Source organism: Odocoileus virginianus, chromosome 6 (assembly GCF_023699985.2).
Source record: "Odocoileus virginianus isolate 20LAN1187 ecotype Illinois chromosome 6, Ovbor_1.2, whole genome shotgun sequence".
Taxonomy (NCBI): Eukaryota; Metazoa; Chordata; class Mammalia; order Artiodactyla; family Cervidae; genus Odocoileus; species Odocoileus virginianus.
The window spans coordinates 15486998-15505087 of NC_069679.1; the positions used below are offsets into that span (position 1 = coordinate 15486998).

At 40.7% G+C, this 18090-nt stretch overlaps 1 long non-coding RNA gene across 1 annotated transcript; it reads left to right on the forward strand.

Moving 5' to 3' along the window:
* The first annotated feature begins 365 nt into the window (after positions 1 to 365).
* On the forward strand, positions 366 to 15236 carry LOC139035591 (uncharacterized). Its single transcript, XR_011488197.1, has 2 exons — positions 366 to 2454; positions 15036 to 15236. It is a non-coding gene; the product is annotated as an uncharacterized lncRNA (long non-coding RNA).
* Positions 15237 to 18090: the final 2854 nt, after the last annotated feature.

Here is an 18090-nt window from a genome sequence, read left to right on the forward strand (position 1 = left end):
GGAAGCAAACCAAGCCCTTTATCCTCCAATCAAAGGGAGAGGAAATAGCTGAGGGTGAACTCTTCCCACTCCACCTCAAGCAAGAGACACTGAGATGCCCCTTTTCTCTGGTTGGGACTGTGCTGCCAGAGGAGGCGAAATGCCAAGATGGAGAGGCCTCACTTTCTCTTCCTTGGGAGAAGGATGTGGTGGTCCAGCTGCCAGAACAGCTGTGGCTCCCACAGCCACCAGCAAATACTTGGGTCATCCATACTTTTTTCTGATTGGCCTTCCAGCCGAAACACAGCTCCAGGGTATCTCCTAATTCTTGGGCTCTGAACTAACACATTTTTTTGCTTAGTTTTTTTTTTTCTCATTTATTTTTATTAGTTGCAGGCTAATTACTTTACAATATTGTAGTGGTTTTTGTCATACATTGACATGAATCAGCCATGGATTTACATGTATTCCCCATCCCGATCCCCCCTCCTTTGCTTAGTTTTATCACAGGTTGGATGGGGAAAAGGAATGAGACTGAAAGAATGCTAAAACATGTGGTCAACTCTAAAGATACAGAGCTGAGGAAAAAATGGAAGGAAAACATGGACACACTCTAGGGTGCTTTGGGGAAGGCAGCTGGGTAGATTAAAAAAAAGTGGCCAGGATGTACTTCTGGGGGCTGGAAAAAGAGACTCTGAAACCAGTGAAGTGGGAAAGCCAGTGTGTGAGTGGATGTTAGTCTGATAGCAGCTTGGGTTACCATAACCCTTGTCATGTCCCAGGAACGGCACCCACCCTACATTTGCTGCGGCCCCATTGCCATGCCCTCTGTAACTCTGACATTCTCCTTGGTTATGTGGGGTTTGTGATGAGTCTCTGGTAGAAAGTGGGCATGGGTATAAGACCAAGGACTGGGGTAAATACAATGTTATTCATATATCATATTCACCATGGCTGGAGACACAATAGTTACAAGTGGTTGTTTTATGATGACCACAATATTGCTGTGTTCAAGTCTAGTTTAGAATGCAGGTGCTGTTATATTAATCATGGAAGTGACAAGTTAAAGGGCTGTTAACACTGAGCTGCATAATGAACACTTGGTATGAGTGAATGAAGAGAATGCTGAGTAGAAATACAAGCTACCCAAGTTGGCAGGGCTTTAATTGCCGAGGAGTCTGAGAGTTTGCACACATGCGTGACTGAGAAGTGACTGTGAACTGGGATGTTACCAAAGAGAGTGAAGGAAGAACCATGGGTAGTGAAACAGTCCTGCGTGAGGAAGAACCTCAGCATCCATCAAATGGAAGCAACACTGTGAGTGAAATCACGGTCTGTGACAGAGCACACACATCAATCTAAACCGACCTCAGTGTCCAGGCTGCAGTGAAAAATCAGGGATGCAGGAAAACAAAAGATGCAGAGGGAAGGGCACGTGCCAAGAAGATGGGCTGAAGAGCCCAGGGAAAGGGGATTTTTTGCAAGACTCAACTGACAGATAATCATCTATCTCTGTCAGAGGACCTTATTTTCCGATATGCCAGTTCAAGTTCCAGATTGGTGACCCAGAGACTGTGGTGTGCTAGGAGGAGAACTGTTGCCTCCACTCACAATCTGCCGTGTTTGTGTTGACTTACAACGTGGCTGGGGACTCAGCTGGACTGCATACTAAATGCCTGGTAGAATTCCTAAAACCGCTGTCGGCCCAGAGAACCCTTTGTTAATAAATATTACAGCACACTCTGTGTTTTTCAGGGAAGTGTGATAGGGAAAGGAAACTAGCAGGAAAAGAAAATAGAGTTTAAAATGCCACAGTAGGTGAAAAATATTTATTTTTATGGAAGAGAGGTAATCCAGACGATTTTCCTCTCATTTTGAAAGACTAAACCCTAAGCTTCAAGCATGTGGAGGCCAAGGACAGATTTTTTTCAGGGCAACCAAAATTAGTTAAAGCAGCTTCTGTGTACACACACCAAGGGGTCATGGGGTCATGTCTACATTATAACCAGGGCCTCTCTGTATGGTCTTCATGACCCCCAACCCACTTTAGCAGATCATCAAGTACAAACAGGCTCTTGGATTTTCTCTAGACAATCCTTAGCTTCCATCAGTCCTCTTTTCTTCTAAAGGTATATGAGATGAGCTGATTTTGATGGGTGGAAGAGGCCTTGGGAAGAGCTTGGAAAAGAACAGGATCAAAATTCAGATGAAGGAGCAGAGGTACAGTTGCCACAAGCTATTATAGCAGCTGTTGAAGCATCTTCCTGGAATCCAGGGGGGTCTTCCTCTTTTGTCCTCCTCTTTGGTTCTGAATCTAAATCAAGGAATCAGCATTATGTGGTTGAACCCTTGCTCTAGTTGGGTGGGAGAGTTTTAAGCAAACCCTTGTCATTTGCTTTTATCTTTTCTTTTCAAAGGAGGGAGCAGATACAAATGGGCACTGACAAACCAGCCTTGCCAGATGGGCTGTGGCAGGTAGGCAATTTATTAATATAAAACCTTTGAGGCAGCTCCAGTGACCACAAGGGATGATATTGGCTCCATTTGGCATTTTTAAATTTAAGTATTCACCTCATGTCAAAGTATGTAGCTGTGTTCTCTCATCTGAGGTTGTTCATTTGGAAATACAGAAGGATGAGGCATTATTTCTTTAAATAAAATATTCCCTTTCATTACTGGCTGTGTGTCAGAGATCCCTAAAGCAGAAATTCAGCTCACATATTAAATTCAATAATCATATATTAAACACTTACTATGCAACACCCCGTAGGAACTGGAGATGAAACAGAATTCCTACCCTCAAGGGGTTTATAAATTAGGAGGAGCATAAAGGAAGTTTCTAAACAATCATGGAAAAAGAGAGGAAACATGAAATGACTCAAGAGAGTTAAGTGCAGAGAAAAAAAATAAATTTAAAAAAGAGAGCAAGAGAGAGGTGTAAGTGCTAGGGTGGTTCAACTGGGGGAAGATCTTATCCTCAAAGGGGAGTTTTGCATTGGAGATATTAATTTGGGGGTCTTGACCACGTCTGTGAGCATGGTCAACTCTGTGAGCATGAATGAGATCACCTAGGGGAAGATACAGAAAGGAAGAGGGACCTGGACAAGGTCCCTTAGTGCTCTGTATTCAGAAGCTAGGTAGAAGAGTCTACAAGGGGACTGAGAAGGAGAGGCCAGTGATATAGAGGAAAATCAGCAAAGTACAACATCTCAGAAGCTAAGCCTGGAAAGTTCTGCAGCTCAAGAATAGAGACGCAGACAGAGAGAATGGACTTATGGGTATGGGGAGGGAAGGGGAGGGTGGGATGAACTGAGAGAGTAGCACTGACATATATACACTACCGTGTGTAAAATAGCTAGTGGAAAGCTACTCCATAAGGCAGGGAGCTCAGTTTAGTGCTCTGTGATTACCTAGATGAGGGATGGGGCTGGTGGTGGGAGGGAGGTCCAAGAGAGAGGGGATATATGTGTGGTTGATTCACTTCTTTGTACAGTGGAAACAAACACAACATTGTAAAACAATTATATTCCAATAAAAAGAAAAAAGAAAAAAATGGCCAGTGGTAAAGTACACAGGTGAGAGGTTGTATAGTTGTTGGCTATTTATTCCTTTCTCTGCTTTATGTCTGTCTCCTCTTATCTTAAGGAGGGCAAGGCCCCTGTTTAGTTCAAACATGTACTCAAACACGTCTGGTGTGGCATTTGGCACAGAAAGGACTCAAGATATATTTGATGCATAAAGGAAGAATTAAAGCCGGTCCAAGGTATGTGTAGATGGTGACTGCAGCCATGAAATGAAGACACTTACTCCTTGGAAGGAAAGTTATGACCAACCTAGATAGCATAATAAAAAACAGAGACAAAATTGAAATCATTTCAGTCATCTTTTCTGACCACAGTGCAGTAAGATTAGATCTCAATTAAGGGAAAAAAATAATTAAAAATTCAAACATATGGAGGCTAAATAACATGCTTTTGAATAACCAACAAATCATAGAAGAAATCAAAAAGGAAATCAAAATATGCATAGAAATGAATGAAAATGAAAACACAACAACCCAAAACCTATGGGACACTGTAAAAGCAGTGCTAAGGGGAAGGTTCATAGCATTACAGGCTTACCTCAAGAAACAAGAAGAAAGTCAAATAAATAACCTAACTCTACACCTAAAGCAACTAGAGAAGGAAGAAATGAAGAACCCCAGGGTTAGTAGAAGGAAAGAAATCTTAAAAATTAGGGCAGAAATAAATGCAAAAGAAACAAAAGAGACCATAGCAAAAATCAACAAAGCTAAAAGCTGGTTTTTTGAAAAAATAAAATTGACAAACCGTTAGCAAGACTCATTAAGAAACAAAGGGAGAAGAACCAAATCAACAAAATTAGAAATGAAAATGGAGAGATCACAACAGACAACACTGAAATACAAAGGATCATAAGAGACTACTACCAGCAGCTATATGCCAATAAAATGGACAACTTGGAAGAAATGGAAAATTATTAGAAAAGTATAACTTTCCAAAACTGAATCAGGAAGAAATAGAAGATCTTAACAGACCCATCACAAGCAAGGAAATCGAAACTGTAATCAGAAATCTTCCAGGAAACAAAAGCCCAGGACCAGATGGCTTCACAGCTGAATTCTACCAAAAATTTAGAGAAGAGCTAACACCTATCTTACTCAAACTCTTCCAGAAAATTGCAGAAAAAGGGAAACATCCAAACTCATTCTATGAGGCCACCATCACCCTAATTCCAAAACCAGACAAAGATGCCACAAAAAAAGAAAACTACAGGCAAATATCACTGATGAACATAGATGCAAAAATCCTTAACAAAATTCTAGCAAACAGAATCCAACAACATATTAAAAAAATCATACATCATGACCAAGTGGGCTTTATCCCAGGAATGCAAGGATTCTTTAATACCCACAAATCAATCAATGTAATACACCACATTAACATATTGAAAGATAAAAACCATATGATTATCTCAATAGATGCAGAAAAAACCTGACAAAATTCAGCATCCATTTATGATTAAAACTCTCCAGAAAGCAGGAATAGAAGGAACATACCTCAACATAATAAAAGTTATATGACAAACCCACAGCAAGCATTTACCCTCAATGGTGAAAAATTGAAAGCATTTCCCCCAAAGTCAGGAACAAGACAAGGGTGCCCACTCTCACCACTACTATTCAACATAATTTTGGAAGTTTTGGCCATAGCAATCAGAGCAGAAAAAGAAGTAAAAGGAATCCAGATATGAAAAGAAGAAGTGAAACTCTCGCTGTTCGCAGATGACATAATCCTCTACATAGAAAACCCTAAAGACTCTACCAGAAAATTACTAGAGCTAATCAATGAATATAGTAAAGTTGCAGGATATAAAATTAACACACAGAAATCTCTTGCATTCCTATACACTAACAATGAGAAAACAGAAAGAGAAATTAAGGAAACAATACCATTCACCATTGCAACAAAAAGAATAAAATACTTAGGAGTATATCTACCTAAAGAAACAAAAGACCTATACATAGAAAACTATAAAACACTGATGAAAGAAATCAAAGAGGACACAAACAGATGGAGAAATATACCGTGTTCATGGATTGGAAGAATCAATATTGTCAAAATGGCTATACTACCCAAAGCAATCTATAGATTCAATGCAATCCCTATCAAACTACCAACGGTATTTTTCACAGAACTAGAACAAATAATTTCACAATTTGTATGGAAATACAAAAAACCTCGAATAGCCAAAGCAATCTTGAGAAAGAAGAATGGAACTGGAGGAATCAATCTGCCTGACTTCAGACTATACTAGAAAGCCACAGTCATCAAGACAGTATGGTACTGGCACAAAGACAGAAATATAGATCATTGGAACAGAATAGAAAGCCCAGAGAAAAATCCATGAACCTATGGACACCTTATCTTTGACAAAGGAGACAAGGATATACAATGGAAAAAAGATAACCTCTTTAACAAGTGGTGCTGGGAAAACTGGTCAACCACTTGTAAAAGAATGAAACTAAAACACTTTCTAACATCATACACAAAAATAAACTCAAAATGGATTAAAGATCTAAATGTAAGACCAGAAACTATAAAACTCCTAGAGGAAAACATAGGCAAAACACTCTCTGACATAAATCACAGCAGGATCCTCTATGACCCACCTCCCAGAATATTGGAAATAAAAGCAAAAATAAACAAATGGGACCTAATGAAACTTAAAAGCTTTTGCACAACAAAGGAAACTATAAGCAAGGTGAAAAGACAGCCCTCAGATTGGGAGAAATTAATAGCAAATGAAGCAACAGACAAAGGGTTAATTTCAAAAATATACAAGCAACTCCTGCAGCTCAATTCCAGAAAAATAAATGACCCAATCAAAAAATGGGCCAAAGAACTAAACAGACATTTCTCCAAAGAAGACATGCATATGGCTAACAAACACATGAAAAGATGTTCAGCATCACTCATTATCAGAGAAATGCAAATCAAAACCACAATGAGGTACCATTACATGCCAGTCAGGATGGCTGCTATCCAAAAGACTACAAACAATAAATGCTGGAGAGGGTGTGGAGAAAAGGGAACCCTCTTACACTGTTGGTGGGAATGCAAACTAGTACAGCCACTATGGAAAACAGTGTGGAGATTTCTTAAAAAGCTGGAAATAGAACTGCCATATGACCCAGCAATCCCACTTCTGGGCATACACACCGAGGAAACCAGATCTGAAAGAGACACATGTACCCCAATGTTCATTGCTGCACTATTTATAATAGCCAGGACATGGTAGCAACCTAGATGCCCATCAGCAGACGAATGGATGAGGAAGCTGTGGTACATATACACCATGGAATATTACTCAGCCATTAAAAAGAATTCATTTGAATCAGTTCTAATGAGATGGATGAAACTGGAGCCCATTATACAGAATGAAGTAAGCCAGAAAGATAAAGACCAATACAATATACTAACACATATATATGGAATTTAGAAAGATGATAACGATAACCTTATATGTAAAATAGAAAAAGAGACACAGATGTACAGAACGGACTTTTGGACTCTGTGGGAGAAGGCGAGGGTGGGATGTTTTGAGAGAACAGCATCAAACCATGTATATTATCTAGGGTGAAACAGATCACCAGCCCAGGCTGGATGCATGAGACAAGTGCTCAGGGCTGGTGCACTGGGAAGACCCAGAGGAATCGGGTGGAGAGGGAGGTGGTAGGGGGGATCGGGATGGGGAACATATGTAAATTCATGGCTGATTCATGTCAATGTATAACAAAAACCACTACAATATTGTAAAGTAATTAGCCTCCAACTAATAAAAATAAATGGAAAAAAAAAGAAATTAAAAAAAAAAAGCAGAGACATTACTTTGCCAGCAAAGATCCATCTGGTCAAGGCTATGGTTTTTCCAGTGGTGATGTATGGATGTGAGAGTTGGACTGTGAAGAAAGCTGAGTGCTGAAAAATTGGTGCTTTAGAACTGTGGTGTTGGAGAAGACTCTTGAGAGTCCTTTGGACTGCAAGGAGATCCAACCAGTCCATCCTGAAGGAGATCAGTCCTGGGTATTCATTGGAAGGACTGATGCTGAAGCTGAAACTCCAATACTTTGGCTACCTCATGTGAAGAGTTGACTCATTGGAAAAGACCCTGATGCTGGGAGGGATTGGGAGTAGGAGGAGAAGGGGACAACAGAGTAGGATATGGCTGGATGGCATCACTGACTCGATAGGCTTGAGCTTAAGTAAACTCCAGGAATTTGTGATGGACAGGGAGGCCTGGCGTGCTGCAATTCATGGGGTTGCAGAGTTGGACACGACTGAGTGACTGAACTGAACTGAACTGAAGGTGTGTGTGCTTAGGCAGGCAAAAAAATAGTATCTGAATAGCATCTTCATATTCCTAACATGGAGTCAGATTTTAGCAAGAATGCAGGCCTCCTTTTGGAGCCCTGTACAGAGCCACTGGCTTCAGGCAAAACCCCTTTCATCATCACTAGTCCTTCAATCTGGATGCCCAGGAATAAGAAAACAGTAAGAATCCACTGGGTGATTCTCTCATAATCTTTGAGAGCAGTGTTAGCCACTAGCCTTTCCCTTCTCCAGGTGGTCTTCCCAACCCAGGGATCGAACCCAGGTCTCCTGCATTGCAGGCGGATTCTTTACTATCTGAGCCACAACAGAAGCCCAAGAATACTGGAGTGTGTAGCCTATCCCTTCTCCAGGTGATGTTCCTGATCCAGGAAATGAACCGGGGTCTCCTGCATTGCAGGCAGATTCTTTACCAAATGAGCTATCAGGAAGCCCACTAGAATCTCACGAAATATTAATGGTTGTGCCATTATAGAAAGCATTCTCTGAATCTGGTTCTGGCTACGTAGGCGTCTTTACAGTAGGAGTTCTCAAAGCACATAATATGCTAAGAAATAATTGTGAATGCTAATAGAGATCTATTAAGGTAGAGCATTTGCCAAACTTATTTGACTATGGGATTCTTTTTAATTGCTTAATAACCATTAATATCTTGAGGGATAGTGACATTCTGAAGAACAATTTGGCAAGTGTGGTCTCTGAGTTTTTCTAAGAAGAAAAAAATATCAAATTCATTTTTTTAATTATTTATTTTTTAATTGAAGGATAATTGCTTTACAGAATTTTATTGGTTACTGCCAAACATCAACATGAATCAGCCATAGGTATATATATGTCAAAATCCTTTTTAATTGATGTGGGAAAATGTTTCCATGTTGGATACAAATGACATGGATGGAGTCAAAGGGTGTGGTAGGTTGTATCATTATTATTGTATTCACTTAAATTCACAAGTATTTGATCCTCCCTTTTATTGGAAAAAGATGATCAATTCCTGCCAGTTGCTTCATTTCCTATGGTGCCTTCTGAGGGAGGGGTATGACTTCCTGCCCAGCTGACTTTGAGTGTGGCCCAAAGGCTTTGAACATGGTGGACATGGACATGGGTGGACATAATGTATGTCATGTCCTGGCAAATGCTCTGAGGAGCACTCTGAGTTTCTGCCAGCAGCTCTTTTGTTCTTCTTCCTCTGTCATGAGAACAGTGTGTCCCAAATAGTGAGTTATCTTTCAGTTTGGATTCTGGAATGAGAAGATGCAGGGAGCAGAGCTTAGCAGGCATCTTGAAGCCACCAACTTGTTGTAAAAGTAAGAATAACAGAAAAAAATGTCTAAGCTATTGACATATTGGTGCTGTTTGTTACTGTAGCAGAGTTGACAAATACAAAGAGGGAAATATGGAAGGTTGCTATAAATATGAGTTTCTTTCCAGAGTTCCCAGAAGAGACCATCCTGGAGAAGAAGCAGAAAACACAGTGGCTCAGTTTGTAGCTGAATTTTTTATACTTCACTGGAGAAAAGTTAGACTTTTGCTCTGGCGAGAAACAACTCTATAAAATGAGACGACTCCATCAGCTTAGGTAGAGATTTGTAGACTTAGTGTATACTACAGATGCTGACATATCTAAGAGGAAATCTCAATATTTCAAACTGAATGAAGGAAGTCAAAGGACACACAGAAGCGAATGTTCATAACTGGTCCTGCTGGCACTATTTGCCTCCCTGTAGAGTGCGTTGGGCTTCCCTGGTGTCTCAGTTACTTTCTCTTTTTTGACATTTAAATTACATTGTTAAGGTGAATAAAGATAATTGATAGTTTTGCATTAAATTATTATAAATTAAATAAAATCAGATGGATATGCAAGCAAAAGTGCACATATTTATTATTCTTAGCATTTCATTAATTTACAAAAACTGGTTCAAAGTTTAAATAACTGAACTAACGACAATTTTATTTACTACATCCATGTAAATCCAGAAGTAATATCAAGCTTCTGCATTACTTTCCTAATAGTCTCTCCACATTTCCTCATAGTTCCCATTAGCAGGATGGGTGTGCCCCATATCACCAAATTCTGGGAAATCGCTGAGGTTTGGGAAGGCTCTTCAATAAGAACAAAAAGTTGGAAGGGTGACCATTATCCAAGGAAATAATGTTCTTTCCCTCCCCCTTTCCTCTTTGCTTTTCTTAAATCTTTATCTCCTCAACCCATACCATTCCCATTTAGCTGGTCTGTTTTGTGGTGTGCACAGCAGTGGTACTTTGGAAATCTCTAAGCTTTGCTTGGCAGGGAATTTGCTGCATCTGTGGTTAAAGAGCCCCTGTGAAAGCTCTGATAGACATTAGCTTTCCCACAAAAAGAGACTGATTGTGTCCAGCCTAAGTTCAGTAAATTTCCATCTGTTTTCAGTATGTTTGTTTGTTTAAACTGTAGATATCATAAGCCAAAGGTACGTGTGTGTGTGCGCGCGTGCACGTGCATGCATATATATATATATACTTAGCTATCAAGGATTTTCATCTTTCTTCCTGGATCATCTTCAGGTCATCTTGGTCATCTTCCAAGCATATATTGCTTCAAAGAAGTAGTGTTTCCTCTGTTAGGAGCTCACCTCACTTCCTATGAGAACCCGTTCCCAACTCTAGGCCATCACTTCCCTCTCTATGTTCTCACAGCTGTGTGCTCCTTCCTCTGTTAATGTCTTTAATTTCTTGTCTGTTTCTCCCACTAGGAAGAGCACCTTGAGGACAGGAATTGAGCCTTAGTGGTTTCTAATGCTCAGCATGTGGCACGGCACCAGGAATATTGTGCGTGCTCAGTACATGTTTGAGGGATGAGGGTATCCATCCCTGTAATTATAGTCTTGTGTATTTTAATAATATAGCTACTGAAAATACCCATCCGAAATCCAAAACACCAAAAAGGCTCATTAGAAGCCCAGCCAGGAGTCACTGAGAAGATAATCATCTTCATAATCATATTGGCCCTTCTGATTTCTCATAGCTGGCCAGTTTCTCTGGACAGGTTTTGCTTACCTGTCCCAGGTCCCTGTGTAGGAACTGGCTCAAATCTACAGAGGATAGATCCTCTGACCATCTCAGTTGTCCAGTGTGCCCTGAAATAGGCTCTTGAGTACGTCAGACAACTAGAGAAAGGATGGAAATCACTGGTTTCTGAGAACACTTGGTCTGTAGCACAGGGTGACTCTGGAGACTTCAAGATCACCCTGAAGTGAGAATATAGCAAGGCTTAGGACCTACCTGCAGCCCAGAGTCAGTGATGATCATCAAATTTTGGGAAATTGTGGAATCTAGGAGAGTCATCCAATTATTCATAGAAATTTATTTTTGCAATTTGTCAGGTTTAAGATAAGCAAGAGCAGATAGATTCCTTGGTGTCTCAGAGCTTTCAAACTAATGAGAAACTAAACATTAACTCAATTAGTGAAATATATTGCAGACAGAAATATGAATGCATACTTAAAACCCCAAATCTGAACTTGCTGGGACATCTCGACACATATGAAGAACTGATGTGTAAACTTCAATCCAAAAGATGAATAGGAGTTAAATAAGTGATGAGGAAACAGAAGAAGTATTCCATAAGGAGGAAACACTATGTGCAAATGTCCTGGAGTGGAAGGATACCTGGTGCATTTAAGCAACTGGAGGAAGACCTCTTTGACAGGAGCATGAAAAATGGAAGGAGAGAAGGTGAGAGGTACTGGAAGTGGAGATTAGAAGAGGTCAAATTGTGCAGAATCTTAGAGGTCTCTTTAAGGATTTTGGTCTTTTGCTTATAAGCAATGGGAAGTAATTTAGAGGATTTTAAATCAGGGATCTGACATGACTGTGATCGTATTTTGAATGGATCACATTGGCTGTAGGGAGGATATATTGAAAGGTCCCAGAGACCAGGTAGCTTGTTCAAAAGGCTGATGAAACATTTCAAGAGAAAATGGTAGTTTGGATCCAGGTGTTAGTGGTGGAGGATGAAAAGAAGTGTATGGATTTGAGATGATATGTAACATAGGAAACCTTGGGAAAGGATCATATTTAAAGACAAGTTCTTGACCTAAGTCTTGGAGTTCTGCTGAGGTAATTTTGAAGCATCTACATGGATATGCTAAACAATCAGTATACATAGAATTAATACATAACAGGTGAATACATACTTCATGTATTCACAGTCAACTCGTATTTATTAACTACTCACTATATGGTAGTCATTGTATTGAGAACTGTATGGAACAGAAAACTATATTGAACTTGGATTCTTTTCTTGAAAGAGTTCAGAATGTATGAGACAGTAATGAGGAATGGTTGAGAGTATTTGGTATTAAGAAACGAGGATTTGGAGGTTGGATGTGATAGCTGTCTTCAAATAGTTGAAAATATGAGGGTTGAACTTAGTGTGCTATGCTTCACAATGTGTAACAAACACCAACATAATAAAGTTACAGGGAGGCAGACTTTGATCTGCAATAAGAAGTGATTTTTTAATGTAAGGACTATCATTGAAAATATTTGAGACTGAAAGATCATTTACTCAATCAATATTTAATGAACATGTAAATTGAATGGAGAGATTCCTACTTGACCTTTAAGATCCCTTCTGGCTTTCAAATTCAACGATTCTAATTTTCTGTTTAAACTCTTAATTGTTTAGGATGAAGGTCACATCTTGGATTTCCTTGAGTCCATTTCCTCACTCGGCCCCTTCCTATATTTTCCCTGGGCACTTTCAGGATTCTGTAATGAGTCATTTCTCTAAGGTTGTGACACCTCATGATAGAAATGACATTCTCTTCCTTGGTTTGATGCAGAGGAAGAAGTGTACTCTGATTTTCTTTTTTTCCCCTCTTGCCTCTTACTCCATACTATGGTTTCAGGATATTGAATGACTTGTTTGTAAGTGCAGCCAATGGATGCCACTGTTCTTGGACATAAGGTACCTTCTTTTTTTTCTCTTTCTTACATGGTAACTTCATGCACCTTTTGAGCCATCATAGCCTTCATTTCTAGCCACACAGGATGCCCAGGGACTCTTTTGCTTGGGAACCTGGTAGAAGTGGCATGCTTATTGTCACCCCCTGACAGTTGACCTCAGAGATTTTTTCAGACACTCTGGGATTTCTCTTTACTGTTCTGAACTCTTTCAAGAGAGCCATTTTCATGCTGGATAACAATCAAAGAAAGCAGGATAATAGGGATAACAATAAAATAAATTTATTCAACCCTCAATCACCTCTACCAATGCAGTAGGGAAGAACTAGGACAATACAAAAATATTTGCTGACATTCATATCACTCATTTGGCTCTTGGATTTCTGCAGAAACACTTAGTCCATGCTCATACTATATTAGAGCTTTTGGTGGCCCTATCTCCACCCACGTCTGAGGCTTCAAGTATTACGTAAAAGGCTTTCTTATCTGCCTCCTGGTATGTTCAGGGATTTCTCCAGGCCTTTACTTTTAATTCTTGTCTGATTTCTTTTTTCATTGTTTCGTGCCCAGACTCTCTCAGATTGTTACTGGGCAGTCTGCTTGCTTTCCCCTCAAATGTCCCTTTTCCTTGGCTCCAGGCTGTTTTTCATGCTCACCCCATTCCCGTTTCAGGTTCTGAGTTATCTCATCCCAATATGGGCCAGAACTTCACGTTTTTGTCCATCCTGCAGGAGGAACGGACAACTGGAGACACGTGGTCTTATCTTCCATCCCTTTTCTTCCCCATCAGACTTAATCAGACACTAATGATTCATGTGTTTTTTTAAATTTATTTTTTTTCTGATTTGATTTTGAGTTGAAGGTGTGTAACACAAGGTCCTCGGTTGCAGTAGATAATCCAGGAAGGTAACATGGTGTGTTAAAGAGTACACTGACTCAATAAATATTAATTCATTTCCTTATCTGCTTGTGGATAAATGAGAAATGGTCATACCTAGAATTTATGTAATGCCTTCTTCCAAGGACCATACAAGGACACAATAGCACCTCAATGAGACCATTTATTATATTAGTTACACAAATAATCTGTAACCTGATTTGAGGATGACTGATTGCTTATTGTGAGTCTCACACCTGGCTGCACATCAGAGTCCCTTCAGGAGCTTTTTACAAAAATAGATTCTTGGGTGACATTAGTGAAAAATTGATTTATATGTCTCCATGAAATTTTTCAATAATGACGGGTTCCTTAGACCAGTGGTTCTCAAACCTTAATATGCCTATAATTCGTCTAGGGAATCTTAATAAAATGAAAATTCTGATTCAGTAGACCTAGGGTGGACCTGAGATTCTACATTCTGACAAACCTCTAGGTGATGCTGATGATGTTGGTCCAGAGACCAAATTAAAACAGGAGGTCTTAGACCAGAGAGGGGAAGAGAAGAGGACAGGGAGGGGAGGCTGAAGTACCTGGGAGCTAGAGCTCTATGCTCACACCAATGCAATCAAAATCTCCAGATATATTCCAGACATTGGTATATTCAAAGAGTTTCCCAAGTAAGTCAAATATGCAGTTGGAATTAAAAACTGTTGTTCAAGAGATTCTTTGATCATATCTAATGCCCATTTCTCTGTCATCGGGGCAGAAGAACTTGGACATATCCAACAGTTCTTTTTCTGCTTATATCAGAATTTCTCAGACATGTCCTTGGACCACCTGCATCATAATTGCACAGGGTCTTTGTTATAAATACATGTTCCTAGGCCTGCCCCCAGATACGCTGAATTAGAATCTTTGTAGATTGGGGTCAGAATTGGATTGGAAACAATCTCTCTTAGTGCTTTGCCTACACAATAAAGTTTGAGAAAATCTGGCTTATAAGATAAAATCAAATCTCTTTGGTCGTGTAGCCAGGAGGGTTTAAACAAGTTGGTCTCAAGCAGAGCTTTCGCTCTCTCTTTCCCAGCTCTATGGCATTAATCCCTGGTGGGAGGAAGCCTCTGATGCAGCCCTCAATGAGCCCTACCTCCTGGTATTCATTCATGCTCTCACATAATCTCCTTCCTTCGAGTATGGGCTGCACTTACTGACTCATTTCTACTAAATGATATTTGGCAGATGCAATGGAATGCTGCTGCTAAGATTGTTTCCAAAAGACTGTGCCTTCCATCTTGGATGCTCTCTCTCCTTTGCTGTAGGGAAGTAAGTACCATGCTATGATGGAACCTGTGGAGGAGTCTACATGAGGACTCAAGTTCTGCCAACATCCACATGAGTGAACCTGAAAGTGGATTCTCTTCCAGCTGATGCTTGAGATGACCGCAGCCTGATGAGAGACCCTGCAGGACCCAGCTAAGACACACCTGGATTCTTGTGAGATAATAAATGCTTTGAACCTTTCCAAGTGTTGTGGTAATTCATTATATAAAGGTAGATACCCAGTGCACTCGCCTTGAAATATCCTTCTTCCTCCTTCCCACTTATCCAAGTTCCAACTCGTTCAAACCTTAGCTGTCCTAGGAAACTTGTCTCATACTGATTGTCCTTTCATGAACTCCTGGAACACTGCATGTGAAGTCGCAGCATTAACTGTTAGATTGTACTTGCTAGGATTTTTTTAATCATTTATTCATCTCTCTAGTTTTAATTTATAATGATGTCTTTTAAAATGTTATAAATCCACTGATGAGAATACAACTTAAAGTAGAAGTTAACACAGAACTCTTTCTATTCTCATGACCTATACCAATATTATAAACACAGTAAGTGCCCTGTAACTAAATGTGTGATGAAGGTAACACTGGAAAGAATATTGGGAAGAAGGCGTGAGGAAAGTTGTAGTTTTCACCTTCACATCTACTCTGTATCCTATTGCCTGACTTTTAACATTATGTATACAGAGGATTCCAGACAGATAGATACTTGAGCAGAAAAACAAAGAGATGGCTATTAAGGCCAATAGGATGAAAGCACTCCCTTGATGATTATGAAATCTTTGTGTCTTTAAGCCCTCCTGCCCATCAGTTTGCTCCGTGATGCCTCCAGGCCTTGACTTCCTCTAGTTCCAGATACTTCAGTCTCCTCCATTTCAACTTGTGACTCAGGGATCTATTTTTTTTTAAATTCAGTTGATTTATGACCACTTCAGAAATCTCGCATTGCCACAAATATTTGTCTCCAAAGTCTCTCTTGGCAACCCACATAACAGAAGGCCATGTGTTATCCCTCCCTGCATTCCCCATGGGTCCCCTGGGCTCCTCTGTCGCTAAGGGAAGATATAAAACATTCACTACCTGAAATAGTTAGGGAGCTCTCAGAAATGACTGTAGTCATCCTTCATCACAGACTAGGAGTTAAAGCTATCTCTAATAGCTTTGGAAATTTTGATTAGGATGGTAATGGAAAACCATCATTGCTTTATCTGGTTTATGCACACAAAGGCTTTCATGATAAAGACTCTGGGATGAGCTACAGCAAGCACTCCCTAGAGAAGAAATATGTTCATCTCAGCCTCTCCACAATGAGAGGAATTTCTCAGTATTGAAAGCTGTTTTTTTTACCCCCAGCCTTTTCTCAGGAGTCTGTGAGAGAGAAGCAGGGTCCCCTTGGTCTCCCTGTACAAACCCTAACAGACCTTTCTGCCCACTTTGGCTGATAAAGAAAGTTCCTCTCCATCAACTACAAAGATAAGGCCCCAGCTCAACTCCTGACTCTCTTATCAGATGTTCCTGTTGAGGTTACAAAGTGGTCTCACCTCAGGGGTGGTGCTCATTTTAGCCAAAGATGGTCTGTCGTTGGATCTGCTGCCTTGGTTTGACTCGGGGAGATTTGAGGCGATCGGAATCAGGACTGTAGCACTGTGGATGTCGGATCCACAGTAGTAAGTTCCAACATCTTTTATTGTTGCTTTTTGAATGTTGAATACGTATTGATTTTTTGAAGTATCAATTTTCCCTTTGAAATTACCCCTTACATTTTCATTAGAATTATTGCTTAGTCTGTATACTAAAGTTAAGACGTTATTCTCATTCCTCTTATACCAACTCATCTGATAGTTCTTCCAGTTCCCTCCAGTTACGTTGCAACGGAAGGTGGCAGGCTCCCCAAGGAGGACAGTCAGAGTTTTGGTCTCTGATTCCAAAATTACATCCAAAGAGACCCCTGAAAGGGAAAGCCCTGACTTAGAGAGGCCTCAGAGAAGTCCCTCCGTCCCACGGGGAGGAGTGTCAGAGTCAGGCTCAGCAACGCTCTCCCTTTGACCCCAGCAAACTGTTCCTGACTTTCCTGAAGAATAAAAGGCCCATCAGCTTGTCCTTACCTGCCCAGCAGATGGCCAGGTGGAAGAGGGCACAGGTCCACAGCATGGCTTTATAGGGATGACTTTGAGGTGTGCTGGTCGCCTGCCTGTCCCTGCCCAGATCAGCTGCTGTCTAGCCATGGGTCGTTTTGTCCGTTGTAAGGGTGGCTGGGGGTTAGCCACTTCCTCAGAGAGAGAGTGACAGGCTTGCAAGGCCACAGGTTAGGCTGTTTATTCAACAAACATGGGCTAATGATATCACAGGTCAGGTACTACTTGGGAGATGTAAGAGCAAACTTCTGACATAAGGATGTAAAGTTCTGCCTTGACAGTGCTCAGCTTTTTGGGGAGACAGACACAGAGCAATTGCAAAAGAGTGTGAAATGCTATTTTTTTTTTTAAAGGTGGATCCAAAGCACTCCAGGAGCACAGAAAAAGAGCTGCTTCTGCTTGGGATACTCAGAAGGGGTAACTGTGAACTGAGCCCGGAGAGTTGGGAGGAGGCTCTGTCAGGAGAGCATTTCCAGGAGCTGGAGGCAGAAAGGGCGGTGCGGGCAGGAGCTAGCCGGTCTGCCAGTTGTTGTCCCGCCTCCACTCACAATCTGTACAGCTCCCAATTTCCCCTCTGCTCATAGCCACCTCTGCCCCAGGCAAAGCTTTCTTCCCCGGTTGACAGCAATTACACTACTATCCAAAAGGCCTTCCTGCTTCCAGAATCCTTCCCTGTTTCATCCCTTCTCCATGCAGGCCTCACACAAATTTTTTGTTCAGACCAAAGGGGACCAGGTCACACCTCTGCTGAAACTCCTATTTACTCCCCTTGGCTTTTAGGGGAATGTGAAGGCCCTATGTCATGGCCACATGATCTCCTGTTCTTCTTCCCTCTCCAGTCTCACTTTGGGCCACTCGTCCGCTTGAACTTAGTACTTCCGCTGCACAAAAAGGACTTGCAGGTT